The sequence below is a fragment of the Cupressus sempervirens genome, chromosome 11 (assembly GCF_028749045.1).
Source record: "Cupressus sempervirens isolate cs-2001-9-10 chromosome 11, ASM2874904v1, whole genome shotgun sequence".
Lineage (NCBI taxonomy): Eukaryota > Viridiplantae > Streptophyta > Pinopsida > Cupressales > Cupressaceae > Cupressus > Cupressus sempervirens.
Genome location: NC_143128.1, coordinates 628966677 through 628985213, shown reverse-complemented (window position 1 = coordinate 628985213; position 18537 = coordinate 628966677).

Here is an 18537-nt window from a genome sequence, read left to right as displayed (position 1 = left end):
GTATCACTTGTTCATGGACAATTTGGTTTGGGTTCCATTTCTTGCTATTTATCTTGTAATATCTTTTCATCATCAGAAGTGCATGGGAGTTATGGTTATGAGACAGTGGCTGGTGATTTGCAGAGTTGTGTTGACTGCAAGAGTTGTACAGTGTTTGGATTCTCCATACTTGGTACAGTTTCATTTGGGAGTGTTCACCATTGTTGCAGAGTTGGATTGCACATTCCATATAGGCCAGTGGGATGTGTCGATTGTATTTACTGTGTTGGCAGTTTGATTTGTCCACTTTACTTGGGTTATGATGTTCTAAGATTTTATGTCTCATGGGTTTCTGACTGTGGTAGTGTTGATTTTGGACTTTGGTTGAGCTGTAATTGTCAATTTGATTATGGATTCCTCTTGCTTATATTGCAGAGGATATTGCAAGAGCCTACGAAGTAGTATAGTTCATGAATACATTTGGGATCCAAGTGGATTGATTGGTTTATTGTTCAGCCATTTCTTGAGGACAAGAAATATTTGGGATGGGAGGACTTGTCATGTCCCTTTTCAAATAATTAAAAATAATAGTCTTTGCTAAGGCAGGCAAGCCCAAAAAAGTGAAGTTTTGGAAAAAGGGGATAATATTTGGAAGCTAATGGACTAATAAATGAAAATTATTATTAAAATATGTTTTATTAATCCCTCTTGGACGTGAGTTAGGGTTATGCCCTCTTTTAAAGAGTTTGGAGGCATTTTGGGCTCATTCCAGAACTTGATTTTTGCTCATTTCTTTGTTATTCTTCAGAGGCTGCCAAACCTGTGGAGAAGGAGACCCAATAATGGGAGTTTTTAAGTTTATAGGAAGGCTAAGGATGTGAGTTTGAAGCCATTCCATGTGCATGCTCATGCAGAGTTTTCCTTTGTGCTGAACAGTGCAAATTTGTGGTTTTTCGAGTGTGTTTTTTGTAAGAGTTTGGTGTTTCCGGTTGAGTATTTCATATCAGTTTGGTTTGCTGCTATATTTCAGACTTTTATATGTTAAAATAAAGCTTAATATACATATTTGGTCATGATTATACTTCTGTGATAGATTATTAGTGTTTTTGTGATGTTTTTGAGTTATTCTATGTTGTTTTCGGGAGCCCGATGAGCATTGTTTTTATCCTCCATTTGGGAGCTGTTGTGTAAATGTTATATAGATCTAAAAATTTTATTTTTTAGGCTTTTATGCTGCTGAAATTTCTATAAAAATTTCCACTTTCAGATTTACTAATAATATGTGAAGCTGGGAAGTTTTTGGCACTATTTCCGGCATACCCGATTTGGGGTTCATTGAGAAATTGGTGGATCTTTGAAAGATTGGTTGTTTGATCTTAAAGATCTGATTAGAGGCTTGAAATATCATATAAAATCAAAAAAGGGACATTTCAATGTATAAACAAAGATTGAATATCCATGACCTAGCTTGGAAAGAATAGATAATATCAATTGCTCATCATCTTTAGTAATGTGACAATTAGAAATCTCCAATCTAATGGAATTGAACTTGGAGAAAAAATTATTGGATATTATCAAAATCACATGCACTTAGACCTATAAGCTCATTCTCAAATTTGAATTTTCTTATTCTATCAGATTTACCTAAGATTCTTTCCAATGTTGTCTAGGCATCATGAGGATGTGTGCGAGATGCAATATGATATAAAAAATAATTGGAGATGGTATATCTAAGAGAGCTAAGTGCTTTATCCATCCTATCAAACCATTTATTTCATTCTACAACACCTATAGCTAGTTCTAGATCCTACACAAGAATCATTCTAAGGAATCCAATACTCATCAACTGATTAGAAACTGCTTGTTTCCATTCATGATAGTTATAGGGAGTGAGTAATGGAACTTTTGAAAAATCCATAATGAAATCAAATGATGACTAAAATCAATTGATAACTCCTTCAACTTACTGACTCAATTTAGAAAATTGCAATCCAAGTATTCACCAACTGCAAATATAGCCAAAAAAGACCTATTTCTGAAAGTGATATGTCCACTCCAAATCATTGAAATTTGATTACAGATCTAGAAACTAGATGAAAATTCATGCACTTTTTTAAAAAAATTGCACCTTAAAATGTTACCAAATGTGCCCAAATAGAGCCTTGAAAGTTGCAAAAAAAATGGGATTTGCAATTTTCAGAATAATTTAGAGACAAAGAAAACCAAAAAAAATTGCTTTGAAAAAGGAGTCCATATGAGAGAGATATCGTTGTTTGAAAATTGCCTCTAAAATTATTTTGTCTACATCATCACCAAGCCACAGCTTCAAAAATCAAATCGCTCTAGATTTGGCTTTAGATATTCAATTTGGATGAAACAAAATTAGATTTATGAGTTTTTAGACCTCCTCTATATCATGCTAACCTCTGATTTGTACTAGCAAGCTCTAATTTTTTCCTATAATAGAAGGTTACAAAATATGAATCATGAAATATTCTCCAAATTGTGATGTCCAAATTTCCAAATAGTGCATCAACAATGATTCAAGCCAAGATTGTACTTCTTGAGAAGATTTTTTCACACCATGAGAGCTCTGATACCATGTTAATAGTTTTAGGTGACTCTACAACACCCCCAAGATCAAATGAAAGACCAAGACAACTTCCACAAGAGAATGACAATACAATTGCATGAAGATGCAAGAATGCTATTATTGATAATGGACTTGATTGACATCCAATGAATTGATTTGAAATGTACATAATAAGCCTCCTTATATAGGAGAGGCAATAAGAGACAAAGATAAGGAGAAGATAAGCTATCACCTACACAAGGTAGAATCACATGTCCACGAAAGGTGGATCATCCTCCATTATGTAATGAAATATGTGCAATGATGAGGATAATAATGTGATATGTGCATTAAGGTGAAATGGGATAACAACTATGACCACCTAGAGTGGAATTCTCCTACACCATGTGTTTAATTGAGGTGCAAACTCCTAAGTATTTCAATCACAAACTACTAAGTAAGCTTAGGTAAGTGTAATTAGTGAATATTTAATTACACCAATAGTATGTACAACATGTTATTAATTAGTCTTGTTTTCTTTTTACATGTTTTTTCCTTGCTAGCCACAAATATGACTCCAATTATTTATTTATTTTTGAACAAAAAAAAATTATTCCATAAATTGTACAATTCATACCAACTCTTGAATTGGAGGGTCATACATTAAGTAAAATTTACATAGTTTGTCATGTGAATATGCTCTATTCTATATAAAAGCTTAATTCTATGCTATGAATTTTAAATCCTTCTTTGAATTACACAATCTCTACAATTTTACATTTTTAATACTAAAACCTCAATCCTATGCTATCAAATATAAACATTTCTTTGAATTATACAACATCTTCAATTTACCTTTTTAATAATACCTATCGTTGTATCCCTTGCACCTCCGTTTGGTGCAAGTGCTGGTAAATTATTTTTTATATTACAAATATATTATAAGACTGACTATTAGAAAGACAAATGAACCTACATAAATCCTCACCCAAAAGTGTTAAAAAAAGACAAGTGTACATTGACACCAACACATTTCTTTCCTAATCATCTTAGTTTCCATAGAAAAAACATGATTAATGAATGGATGTGGCTATCCTCCCTAAAAATTGCACCATTGGTTAAATTTCAAAAAAAGGAAAACATAATAATTTTTTTTGAGATTTTCAACATTTGATCTTTATGATCTATATATTTTGTGATCGAAAACAACAAATTTTTAAAGAAAATTTCTCTATATTTTCATGAATTTGAAAAAGAATCATGTTTGACCTTTTTTTTTTGTCTTTAGTGCATTTTGTTTGAAGATAAGCCAGTGCCTTAATGATTTTTCTATAAAGACTCAAATGCAACCATAAGTTTTGAGAAATAAATGTATTGAGATTCATCTCCTAAAACACTAGAGCCAAAGACATTTTACCTAATAAGCACAAAAAAAAAAAAAGTGAAAGCAAAAATAAGTGGGGGTATTTGAAGGCGCATCCAAAGGTGGATCATAACCTGAGGCCTATTTTGGGGAAGTGAGTTATTAGATCCAACTCTCATCATTTTTTATGTTGACTCCCCATCTCTCCCTTAATATAGTTTCTAGATAGACTCAACCTCATATCTCTCAATCTTGATTTTTTCTAGAGTCTTAGAAACTCCAAATTCATAAGAATGGATAATTTCATGAGCTTGAGAGGACTAGTTTGATTGGGAGAAGTACCAATGTCAACATGTCTTTGGTTAGCAATGTTGTCACAAAAATCTTGGGTTATGTGGGCAGAAAATCACTTGCAAAAGTGGCGTGTTTCTCCAAATTTTTGGTCCATTGCAATAAAAAAAGTTTTTGGGAAGATGTATGTTCCCTCCACTAAGCTTCCACACACAAACCCCAACTTCAACATCTCATCTCTTAGGGGGATAAATACAGAGATAAGAAAGAATAGAAATAGACATAGGCATAATTGAAAATATAAGATGGTCTTGTGTGTGTGTGTGTGTGTGTGCGCGCGCTCGCGCATGCATGTACAAGAGAGAAGAGAGAATTTTATAGAAGTGAAAGATAAATAGAGATAAAGGAAACAAAAGTGAAAAATTCAGTCAAAGTGATATAGAGGGAGAAAGTACACAGATTGGGAGTGATGGGGAGCTATAATTGAAGATGGGAATTCAAATGTGATAGATGCATAATACAAATATAAGGAGTAATAAGATAGAGGTTACATAGTGAAATAAAGAGGAAGATAGAAATAAAGATAAATAGAGAGATATATGCATATTTATATATAAAGCTGGAAAGAGACAGAGATAGAAAAACACAAGTATAATCATATAGGTTATATATTATAATATATTTAAATATACTTATTTTAAAAATAAATTTAATAATTTATTCATCCAATCATTATACGAGTTTCCTCAATGGAGATGTTCCAAGTCATGGCAAGGCAAAGTGCTAGGAGGTCTAGCAAACACTGTGAGATGGAAAAATTTATGTGCCCCCCCCCCCCCCCCCGAAGCATGATTCCAGCTCTGATTCCTCTGAAAGAAATGCTAAAACTACAGAAAAGGAGAGAATGCCTCAGTACAAAAAACCTACCCCCAAGCCCTATAAGTCTCTCTTATTTCTCTGACACTCCTAAGGCTACCCTAGCTAGGAGTGGGCAGGATGATATTACCTCCCCAAGAAAAGAAACCCCCAAAGGTGCTGGGAAGAAGGGCAAGCATGGCCATAACAAGGTGAGACTAGAAAGGCTGGAGAATTCTATGAGGGGCCTGGCTGCTATCTCCTAGAGGTTTAAAACCTTGGTGGACTTTTGCATGAATGTCATGTACTTTGCAACCACCATCCTTTATTTTCTATAGGCAAACAATGAGGAGAAGGACCAGGGCAAAGTCTCTAAGACTTCTCAATCCATCTATGGGTTCCTAGCTAAGAATTGGTTAAAATCCATCCTGGACAAACTGATTAAAGTGGAAGGTGAAGATGGGGGCAAGGATGTTCTTGAGAAAAAGGACAGTCATGGGCTTGAAAGGGGTAGCTAGCCATGTGTCTTTTTTTATTTTTTGCTTTGTTTATGATTACGCATATGAACTTGGTACCCCATGGGGTCTTTATTTTTATGCCATTTAAGAGGATTCATTGTAGCGATTTTTGTAAAGGTTGTTATTCTATTTTATAGTCTATTATGCATATTAGTTTAAAGATCGTAAGTAATATTAAGCTAACTATGAACATATATTGGTTTTTGAAGTTTAAAGATGGTATTGGTTAGTTGATTAGGAGGTTTACTTTCTATTGTTTATTCAACCTTTTTGTACTTCAAGGTCAAGGCCTTGTCTTGTTGGCTACTATCAATTGCTTCAAAAACATGTCTCATGTATCTAAAGTAGGTCTACTTTGACTAACATTGATTATCTATTTTAATTTCATTATAAATTATTTGTTTATAGTACAAAAATTTATTACAATTATGAGGAGATAATCTCTTATAGTTACACAATATGAACAAGTGAACTATAAGATTTCTTTATGAAATAATTGAAGCATGCTTAGTTTTAGTAAATGAAAAATTTATTTGAAATATAATACACAATAATAAATTTTTATGATATTTAGGAAAGAAAAATTTACTATATTTTTTAATTAAATATATCTATTTTTAAAAGATGACATTCAAAGATTTATGATATATTGAAAAGTAGGTCTTTTTTTTTTATTGGTACAAGGCCAAAGCCGAGATTAATTATTATGTTTTTTTTAAATTAATTATTATTATTTATTTATTTAAGTCAAGTGGATTCAAACCCAAGGCCTCCCAAATAAGATATTCAGAATTTACCATTGTGTTGGAGGCTCTTACCTTGAAAAGTAGGTCTATTTTTTTCATAACATTGATTATCATTTTTAATTTCATAATAAATTATTTTTTATATTATAAGTATATGAAAAATCCTCACCTAAAAGTGTAAAAAAGAAGACAAATGAGATTTATTTCCTAATCATCTTAGTTTCCATAGAAAATACGCATGATTAATGATTTTTCTATAAAGACTTAGATGTCAACCATAGGTTTTGAGAAATAAATGTATTGAGTTCCATCTCCTAAAACACTAGAGCCAAAGTGATTTTACCTAATCAGGTCAAAAAAGAAAAAAAATGAAGAAGAGTGAAATAAAAAATAAGTGGGGGTATTTTAAGGCGCATCCAAAGGCAGACCATAACTTGTGGCCTATTTTGGGGAAGTGAGTCATTAGATCCAACTCTCATTAATTTTTAATATCAACTCCTCATCTCTCCCTCAATACAGTTTCTAGATAGACTGAACCTCATGTCTTTGAATCTTGATTTTTTCTATAGTCTTAGAAACTCCAAATTCATAAGAAGCAATGAGATTTCATGATCTTGAGAAGATTGGTTTGATTCGGAGAAGTACCAATGTCAACATGACTTTGGACGGTGATGTTCTCACAAAAATCTTAGGATATGTGGGGAGAAAATTAGTTGCACAAGAAACATGTTTCTCCAAACTTTTGGTCCATTTCAAGTAAAGAGATTTTGTGGGAAGAGGTATGATCCCTCCGTTGACCTTCCACACACAACCCAAAAATCAAACATCTCATCTCTTAAGGGGGAACGAATACAGAGATAAGAAAGAGCACATACAAACATAGGCATAATCGCAAATATAAGATGGTATAGTCTGTATGCACACGTGCATGTATGTGTGTTCATGTATGCACATAAAGAGAGAAAAGTGAGAGTTTTGTAGAAGTGAAAAATATATAGATAAAGATAAAAAAAGTAAAAAATTGAGTCTTAGTGTGAGAGTAGAGGGAGAAAGTAGACAGATGGAAACAATGGGAGTGATGGGGATTTATTGTCACACATTTTTCCACATTCTATTTTGATTATGTGTTATTGAAAAGAGATGTAAATTGGAAATTATGAATAACAAGAAACTTTACTTATTCAACAAAAATTAACAAAATTTATTTAGGAAATTGTGGGGATCTATGACATGTTTGAGACTAGGAATGCTTTGAAAAAAAAATGTTATAAGAAGATAAAGAAATCATTGACAACATACATAGAAGAATTGCGGAAGCAACAAAAAAATCTTGTGAGATTAGAGAGCATTGATCCATCAGGTGTCTCTTTCAAATTTTGATTTGAACATTTATTTATTTATTTTTCAATACCTTTGAATGATATATTAGAAAATAATAGTTCTCTCTTCTCAATTGAATATGAATGAGTATAGAATGTAATGTGTTTATCTATTCATTTAATTTTTATTTTATCATATTTGTTCCTTCCAAACATTCTTATTGCTAATTGGATCATTTTTAGAAATCCATCTTATATTCTCATTTCTTTAGCTCTTGGATAGAATACTTCTATAGAAATGTAAGAATTGTGTGAAATATGTGAAATTCGTATATTCATAGAAATCAAAAGGAACTTATGGTGAAGATAGTTTAATAAATTATCATGAACTTGTTTATTTTCCTTAAATGATGGAAATGTCATTTATTTTAATCTAATGATTAAATTGGTGATGTCTTATATAAATAGATAAGAGTTTAATTATATAGTACTTTGAAAATTAATGTGACTTATATTTTGAAAGTTGGCTTTGCAGAATGGTGGTTAATTATAATTGTAATTTATTTATAGATAAAATTTAATTCATTGTATGGTTAGTAAAATTAGTTATTTTTTCTTTGTGGGTGATCCACTAGTTTTATTTTAAAACCAATAGAAATTTAAGAAATAACTACTTACAAAATACATGCAATTTATTAAATTGTATTCATCCTTGTTATTTATAATGAAGATTCTTATATTATAGATTTACCTCTTGAGCTAGGATGTTGTTTGGATATTTTTAGTATTATTAGAATTCCATTTAATATTCTAAATTACTTCTTCATACAAAAGTTGGGATTCAAAATGACTTGTACCTTAAAAGTGTGAAATCAGACATAGCATTAACTAATGTAATTAAAGGTTTCTTTGGTTAAGAAGTTATAAGATACACCCCATAAGAAAATGGTTGGGTACTCTAAATTTATTAGGTGATTATTGTGATTATCTTGTTAAGTAGTCTCATTTGGGAAGTGGGTAGCCCTGAGTTAGTATAAATTGATCTTTGGAAATGTTTAGGGAGTGAAAATTAATTATAGCTGATAAGGTCTAACTAATACTTTTGGGAAGTGAATATCTACGGTGGGCATGAAATGGGGAAAACTTATGACAACATTTTTGTATATGCTTTGAATGTAAGTTTGCATCTTCATTTATTAACTAATAAGGTATTTTTATTTATTTATTTATATTCTTGTGAATAAGTTGTTACCAAAGTAGTAGTATATTGTATGATTGCTAAGGGCTCTAATTTACTCAATCACATGATTGGCCAAAAATAATATTATGAAACTATTCTTTACTTTATTAATATCCTTGTTGGGCTATGATTGTGAATAATGTCCTTATTAAAAATAGTGAAGATATCTCTATTAGAGTTACTTGTGGTAGCGTAATCAATATTTTCCTTATGAATATACCTCAAGGTTATCCATTTAAGGTTTTTCACTTGTATGAGATATAATCAAATGGATATACAATGTGGATATGTCCTTGATGATTTTTTATTTGAAAAGTTGGACTTTGATGCATTAAGTAGCACAATTCCATTACTCCTCTTAGTTTTACTTGTTTAGACTTTCTCATTGTCGGGTTGGGTATCTTTCATGTAAAGAAAGCTTTTGTGGAAACTAAATAGCTTCATGGTAGGGTGGTAAAGAAATCCTACAATATTCTCATGTTATATGTTCTTCAAAAGGCTTTCAATTTCCTTTCAGCTAGACCATCATGTTCAAAACAATCTTTGTAATCCCATAACTGATTAATGATTTTTATTTTTTTTCTTCTAGATATACTAGATTAGTCAATTGTTGAATTTTTTATGCAATATTATTCATAAAATTAGAAAATGTTAGTTTACATTGTTTTGTCATTTTTATATATATTCTTTTAAAATTAAATGTAATTATTATCATTGACTAGATGGCCATATTAACTTTGACTCTTGTAGACTTTTCCTCTTTTTTTGGAGATTGATGATGTGGCACCTATTTTATAGGGGCAGTTCTTACATGTGTTATCAAAGCTCTAGGTTCCACTCTAGGGTCTTGAGTTCAATATGTTTAGTTATAAGCCAAGGTCTAGTCAACTAGCTTAGCCTATGCATGTATGTGTTGGTTGCTTGGGCTGATTAAAAATTCTTCTTGTTATGGTTTCTCTTTACATGAAGGGATGGGGTACTCTTTATTTGAATTATAGAAGTCAAAATTTACTCCTTGTGTATGTGATGATTTTTGGTTGATCTTTTCTTCTATTAAAAATTATCAAAATGGGACTTCTAAAATGATTGATAATTGAGTGTCTTAGATTAGTTTAATTGAATTTTGTTTGAAATTCTATGATTCCAAAATATACATAATTTTTGGATTTCAATTAAAAATTTAGTACTTGTTCTTTGTATGTAGAAGGAAAGATGGGATAGTTAATTGATGATTGACTTTTGCACTAGGTTATGAGTGCCTACAATTTTTTAGACCTGGCATGTGATATCAATGAAAATAAATCTTATATAGTGTAAGAATTTTTACGAGATTCTTGGAATAACCTAGTATGATATGTAGGAAGAACAAAGATTTTGTTTGCAAAATTATTGCATGTTGCATTTTACATTTAAGAACACATGTGATTGAAATAATTTATTGCATGTGATACTTGAATATTGAAGATTGGTCATGTTCTTTAATGCTCCTTGGACACAAGTTTTTGTGAAGAATCTACTTCCTCTTGGTAAATTTTGAGAGTCGTCCTATTTTAAGTGAATTGTATTCCAATTGATTATGTTGTTTTTTCCATTTTCATGAATTTTGGAATGATGAAGGGCTAACTTGAAAAATGTTCTATGTTTCATGTGAACACCTAGCCACTAATTTTCTATGATCTAATTAGTGTGACCCTTGTTCACTTTATTTCTATTTTTTATTTTTCTCCACTATTGGACTTTGTGAACCATGGTTTTGAGATTTCTTTGATCTTGAGGTGGATAGAGTGTAATTTTATGTTGCTAGTCCTATGATGTGATGTGTTGTTCTCTATCATGTTCAATGTGGAATATTGGTAGAATGTATAATGGAGTAGATTGTGAGGAACATGATATTCTTCCTCTTGCGCTGAAATTTTCATTTTACTTGTTGTGTATGAGAATTGGAAAGCTTGCCTTCTAGTGAGGGGTGTTGAATGTGAACAAGACAGGGAAGGGTAGAAGTGATGCTTTCTCTCCCACTCTACCTACCAGTATAAATCTAGTGCTAAAATTCTTTGGCCAAAGCTATGTGCATATGTCATAGTATGTTGTTGAATATGCTTTCCTATGTCCCATCATCCCTACCAAATGTGTGATTAGTTCTACTTAGATATATGTGCAAATTAGTTTGTTTCATGGCTGCACTAGATACCCCTTTGTTTTTGCATTATTTTGAGCATTGCCAAATTGGGAATTCTATGTGTTAGGTAGGATCCCAAAGAAGTGCATTTTGCATTATTTGGGCATTGTAGGGTTGGGTATTCTATGTGACAAGTAGGATTCCAAGGAAGTGTAAGACTTCATGGTTGGGTAGCAAAGGACCTTAACCATATTTATTATGATTATTGAATGGCATGAAAGCCATACATCATAACTTGTGCTTATATGTTGGTTAAGCACACTTAGGTGACGAGATGGGCTTGAGGGCCTAGGTCACATAATTGATAAAAAATGGGTTTATTGATACTTAAAGGTGATTGGTGAGCATACATAGATGATTTACTTAATGGTGCATATCATATGGTATATTATAATGCACTTATATGATGTGCTTATTGCTTCGTGTCTGACATGTAGGTCGACAATTTTTGTGATGCTCGTTGAGGTATGGTACTCTAGATTATACTTAATGTATTTATTAAATCATGCATTTTGATGGATGGGTGGATGATGTATAGGTTAGCATCCTTGGATAATATCATGTTTATATTCTTAAATGGTTAAGTATTTACCAATCTTTGATTATTGTGACTAACATAATTATTGACTATTCAACTAGGGTTTTGTTTGATTATTTTTGTATTCTTCCAATTGTTGATGTGGCAATTTCTTAGTAGGACATGTTTCTTACATGTACGTCAACTTCTCAAGTATATTCATGTATGGAATATTCATGTGATGATGTGTTGTGTTTGACAGTTTGGTCAATAATTGCCTTATAAAATGTAATTATTATTATATCTATCATTTTAACATGTAAGTTGAAAACATGAAAGAAGTTTCAAAATTAATTGGAAGATATTATATCTACTTCTTGATTCAACTATGTGTAGTCAACTTTTGACTAACCTGGCTTGAATTTTGGCCTATGTGGCAAGTGTATGGAAATGTGGCTTTCCTATGAAAATTGAAAAGGGTATATATAGATCATTATTTTGTCTATATTTGAGAATATATATTGCATTGGTGTTATGTATATGTGATGATCCACCATGCATGTGACTTCTGCTTTATAGAAAGTTGTTGACTCATTTTATTTAGTTAGCTCGGTCGATGAATGTCGACCAATAATTTTTTCATCTTGATTTTTTTGTTTTGGACTCCTAGTTAATATGTTTTTGACATTGACTTGATCATTATGTCTTTGACTTGGACCCTTTGGTCCATATGTCTAGTTGGGATTTTGGTTTTATTACCTATTGATGTAGAACTTTGGGTCAATGTTGCTTGATACACTTGACTCTATGGCATTTTATCTTTCATCTTCTTATCATAGTGGTTAGATATGTGTCACTAATTTTTAGCTAACTAGTACATTAGGATGTCAACTTTTGCAAGTGTTTGTATAAATAATAATGATTAACTGTTAGATGAGTGCATTGATGATGTTAATATATTTCATGATTATTCAATTGATAATGAAATAGATACAATATGATTGCATTACCTAATTATGTATTTGTGGACACTAGCCTATTGATGTGGATACTTACTCACTTGTGAAAATCATATGTTAATAAATACACATTATTATTAAACTATTATTTTACTCATGACCAAGATGTTATTAGAGATTAGTTTGAAGGGAAATGTTGATGCTTGATATTTACAATTACTTATCATCTTGTACTTTTGACATTGGCAATGAGCTAAAAGTATTGTAAGTGTATATGCACAAGTACGATAGGAAGTGGATATTAAGTACTTACTAGAGGAGCCAAATCCATGTGATGCCAAGGTATGATAAATAAGTACATTTATGTGTGATATCATGTGATTTTAAGGTAATATGTTACTTAATTTATAGAATCAATGAAATAAGGAAGCATTTGATTTGATATTTCATTGGATAATTGATTTATTTTATGATATACCATGGACTGATAATTTGGTGTTGTTCCACTAAATGAATAGAGAGAACAACACATCATAAGAAAGGGGGAATATTGTTAGAGAGAGGTAGTCTAACCTTGTAAAACTATAGTGTTGTAATGGAATTCACACACTCACATAGAAAATGTTCTTGAAAATATTATTTATAAATGGGTGCATTTTCTTCTCTAACTGAGCTTATGTGTATTGCTATCACCCTTGAAAATATTATGTGTGTCAAATGCATTTAAATACAAAAATTATGTTTGATTCAAGAAAATAAATTTGACTTTGCTTAAATAGATGAATGGCAATATTATTGAATTGTGATAGAATCAAAATATGGTTTCATGCACTATTTTGATAATGGAAGTTAGATTAAGAATTTAAATTATAAAATATCAATGTAAACTTCTTGACCTTACCTAAATATGATTGTAAAATAGATAAATCAAGGCATTGAGGATGATGCATTTTCTAAGGGTTAAAGGGTGTCACAACCAATTTTTCCACATTCTATTTTGATTATGTGCTATTGCATAGAGATGTTTTGGTAAAATTGGAAATTATGAATAATGAGAAAATTTACGTATTCAACAAAAATTAACAAAATTTATCTAGGAAATTGTGGGGATTTATGGCATGTTTGAGAAAGGAATGTTTTGAAAAAAAATGTTATAAGAAGATAAAGAAATCATTAAGAACATACATAGAAGAATTTGGGAAGCAACAAAAAATAGCTTGTGAGATTAGAGAGCATTGATCCATTAGGTGTCTCTTTCAAATTTTGATTTGAATATTTTATTTATTTATTTTTTAATATCTATGAATGCTATATAAGAAAAAATAGCTCTCTCTTTTAAATTGACTATGAATGAGTATAGAATGTATTGTGTTTATCCATTCATTTAATTTTGATTTTATCAGATTCACTCCTTCTAAACCTTTGTGATGCTAATTGGGTCATTTCTAGAAACACGTCTTATATTCTCATTTGTTTAGCTCCTGGATAGAATAATTCTAGATAGGAATGTAAGAATTGTGTGAAGTATGTGAAATTGACATGTTCATAGAAATTAAAAGGAACTTATGGTGAAGATAGTTTAATAAATAAACACGAACTTATTTATTTTATTTAAATGATGGAAATGTCATTTACTTTAATCTAATGATTAAATTGATGATATCTTATATAAATAGATAAGAGATTAAAAATATAGTACTTTGAAAATTATGTGACTTGTATTTTGAAAGTTGACTTTGTAGAATGGTGGTTAATTATGATTTTAATTTATTTATGTATTCCTAGTTAAATTTGAATTCATTTTATGTTTAGTAAAATTAGTTATTTTTACTTTGCGAGTGATCCACCAGTTTTATTTTAACATCAATAGAAAGTTAAGAAATAACTACTTGCAAAATACATGTAATTTATTACATCGTATTCATCCTCATTATTTATAATGAAGATTCTTATATAGATTTACCTCTTGAGCTAGCATGTTGTTTGGGTATTTTTAGTATTATTAGAATTTTATTTAATATTTTAAACTATTTCCTTAGACAAAACTAGAGATTAACAGTGACTTGTACCTTAAAAGTATGAAATCAAACATAACATTAACTAATATAGTTTAAGGGTTTCTTTGGTTAAGAAGTTATAATATACATCCCATAAGAAAATGGTTGGGAGCTCTAACTTTATTAGATGATTATTGTGATTAGTTTGTTAAGTAGTCTTGTTTAGGAAGTGGGTAGCTTAGAGTTAGTTTAAATTGATCTTTGAAAATATTTAGGGATTGAAAATTAATTATTGTTAATAAGATCCAACTGATACTTTTGGGAAGTGAATATCTAGGGCGGGCATGAAATGGAGATGACAACATTTTGGTATATGCTTTGACTGTAAGTTTGCATCTTTATTTATAAACTTATAAGGTATTTTTATTTATTTATTTAGATTCTTGTGAATAAGTTGTCAGCAAAGTAGTAGTATATTGTATGATGGCTGAGGGCTCTAATTTACTTCAAACTGTAATTGGCCAGAACTAATATTATTAAACCATTCTTTACTTTATTAATATCCTTTTTCAGCTATGCTTATGAATAATGTCCTTATTAAAAGTAGTGGAGATATCTCTATTATGGCTACTTGTGGTGGCATAATCATTATTTTCCTTGTGAATATAACTCGAGGTTATCCATTTACATTTTTTCATTTGTATGAAATATAATCAAATGGATATATAGTGATGATATGTCCTTGATGATGTTGCATTTGAAAATTTGGTCTTTGATGCATTAAGTAGCACAATTCAATTACCCCTCTTAGTTTTACTTGTTTAGACTTCCTCGTTATCGAGTTGGGTATCTTTCACATTAGGAAATTTTTTGGGGAAGCTAAATAACTTCATGGTAGGGTGGTAATGCACTCCTACAATATTCTTTCTTTATATGTTATTGAGAAGGCTTTGGAGCTCCTATTAGCTAAACCATCATGTTCAAATCAATCTTGGTAATCCTATAACTGACTAATGCTTCTTCTTCTTCTTTTCTAGATATACTAGATTAGTCAATTGTTGAATTTGTTAAGCAATGTTTTTCATAAAATTAGAAAAGGTTAGTTTATATTCTTTTGTCATTCTTATATATATTCTTTTAAAATTATATTTAATTATTAACGTTGACCAGTTAGTGGGTATATTAATTTTGACTCTTGTAGACTTTTCTACTTTTTCTAGAGATTGATGATGTGGCACCTATTTTGTAGGGATGGTTCTTACAATTATAATTGAAGATGGGAATGCAAAAGTGATAGATGCATAATACAAATATAAGGAGTGATAAGATAGAGGTCACATAGTAAAATAGAGAGGAAGATAGAAATAAAGATAAGTAGAGAGATATATGCATTTTAATATATTAAGGTGGAAAGAGACAAATATAGAAAAACACAGGTATGATCATATATATTAAATAAAATCTAGTATATTATAATATATATAACTATACTAATTTATTAATCTAGTCATTATAGGAGTTTTCCCAATGGAGATGGTCCAAGTCATGCATCATTGATTGACACAATAGAAGTAATAACTAATATACAAGGATAGCTAATCAATATTTTGCATGTCCTTGTATTATAATAAATTTCAATAACTACCTCGAATTTTCTTGGAACATGTTGATTACATTCAAGGAATAAATGGTATATTACAATAAAAATTTAGATATTAGCCTAAGACCTAACTTTCATGAGGTTATTATTTTTATTCTCTAATCAATACTCAAATATCAAATGTATGAAATAAGAAGGCCTTCCAAAGATCTAAGTCATCTGAGAATTTTACTTTCTAAGAATAAGAAAATGTAAAATATAAATATAGATTTAGTACCAAATCATAAAAAAAATCTCATCTTATCTAATTATAAACAATGATCCAAGAGGGATGTCCACCAAATATCCACTTAAATCATGAAGAGACCCAATAAGCTTTATACCTCAAGAAAGAGCTTTGGGAGAACAAAATAATAACCAAGCATAAGAACTAAGAAGAATGTACACCAAATTGAACAAGAGTTTTGAGCAACTTGATTGCAAAGTATCCAAGTTAGGTTGCGACATAGAAAATGATCGAACTCGATAGATAACAACTAAAAACACTAAAACTAGAAAGCAGAAAAGTAAGTAAAAGGAAATAGTTTTGTGTGATTAAATATAGCTAATGACTCAAGGATACTCATGTATCTTTTATATATAAATAGGGTTTTTCCTATTTAAAATATTATTAAATATAATTCTTATATGTGATATGATTTTGAATTATTTAAACAATTCTATTTATAATCATATATTATATTATATTTAATAATTCTTTTTATAAAATATCATCAATAAGTTTTTGATATAATTATATAATAATATTTTGCAATTAATTTATCTTATTTAAGTATAAAATATAAATTTTGTTTGGTAATGGAGGATTAACTAGATCCAGGAGGCATGATCTACAAAATGACAATGTTTGTTAGGAAACATGGATACACTCTCATTGTTTTCCCATTACTACAATAAAATCTAATGATTTCCATTTGAAAGGGATTTTGTCCCTTAGAACAAGTAAATATGATTTTTATACCTTAATTGGTTATTACTATCATTATCCTTCTCTCAATAAGCCAATATATTAACATTTCCATCATTGAAGGTGCTCTTATAGAAATAAATTCAAAAGCATGTTACATAGTGGATAATAATATCTTTATGAAATGTGATGAAGATGCCAAATAGTTATGAAAATTTTGTTGCTGTAAATTGAGTGTTTGTAATTATTTGATATTGTAACAAAAAGTATTTTTTGAAATATCCAAACTTTTTAATAATTATTATACTAGAAAAATTAAATAAATTAATCATTTTTCCATATTAATGCTATACATATGAAATAAAATGAATAATAATGTAAAGCACTTATATTTTCATAATTAATTTTTTTATTACAACTAAACAAAGGATAAGATTAACATCTAAGTTGAACTCTAAGATTCCTTTATGATTTTATTTAAATATCGATAAACTCAACCACTAGTGTCATAATTAGAAATGAAGTTAGCCTAATATTTCTGTAAATGAATATTATATTTTATATATCACATTCAATAGTAGATGATTATGATATTTTATTTAAAACAAAATACATTTATTTTTAAAATATAATAGACAATTTTATATATTTTAGTATTTGAGTGCAAATAAATTATTTGTATATAGTACAACTATATTACATCAATAATATTTTTAGAGAGACAAATTGAGATACAAACAACTTTACCCTTCTGAGGGCTCACAAGTTGTAAAAAGACAAGACAACACAAACATCAATGCTTCTCATTTCTAATAATATCAGTTTTGCTAGAAACCATGTGATTAAAGACATTTAGAAAGAGTCTGATGCTAATCTTAAATAATATTATTGAAATTGATTACCTAAGCACAAAGCTAAAGCAATTTAGACTAATTGTTAGAATAAACCAAGTGAAATCCTTAACTGGATCTAAGAGGCATGATCAACAAACTGTCAATGTTATTAGGAAATGAGGATAGATGCTCATTGCCCTCCCATTACTACAATGAAATCTAAGAGTTTCCATTTGAAAGAGATTCCATAGCTATGTAGAACCCTTGGAACAAGTAAATATGATTGATATACCTTAATTGGTTATTACTACCATTATCTTTGTCTCAATAAGACAATTTCTTAATCTTTCCATCCTTGTAGGTGCTCTTATGAAAATAAATTCAAACAAATGTTACATAATGAATAATAATGTCTTTTTGAATTGTAGGAAGATGCCAATGAGTTGTGACAATTTTTTTTTCTTTTTTTGTTTATTAAATGTTTGTAATTGTTTGATATAGTAACAAAAAATATTTTTTAAATATCCAAACTATTTAATAATTATTCTAATAGAAAAATTAAATAAATTAATCCTTTTTCCATATTTATATTTTCATAATTC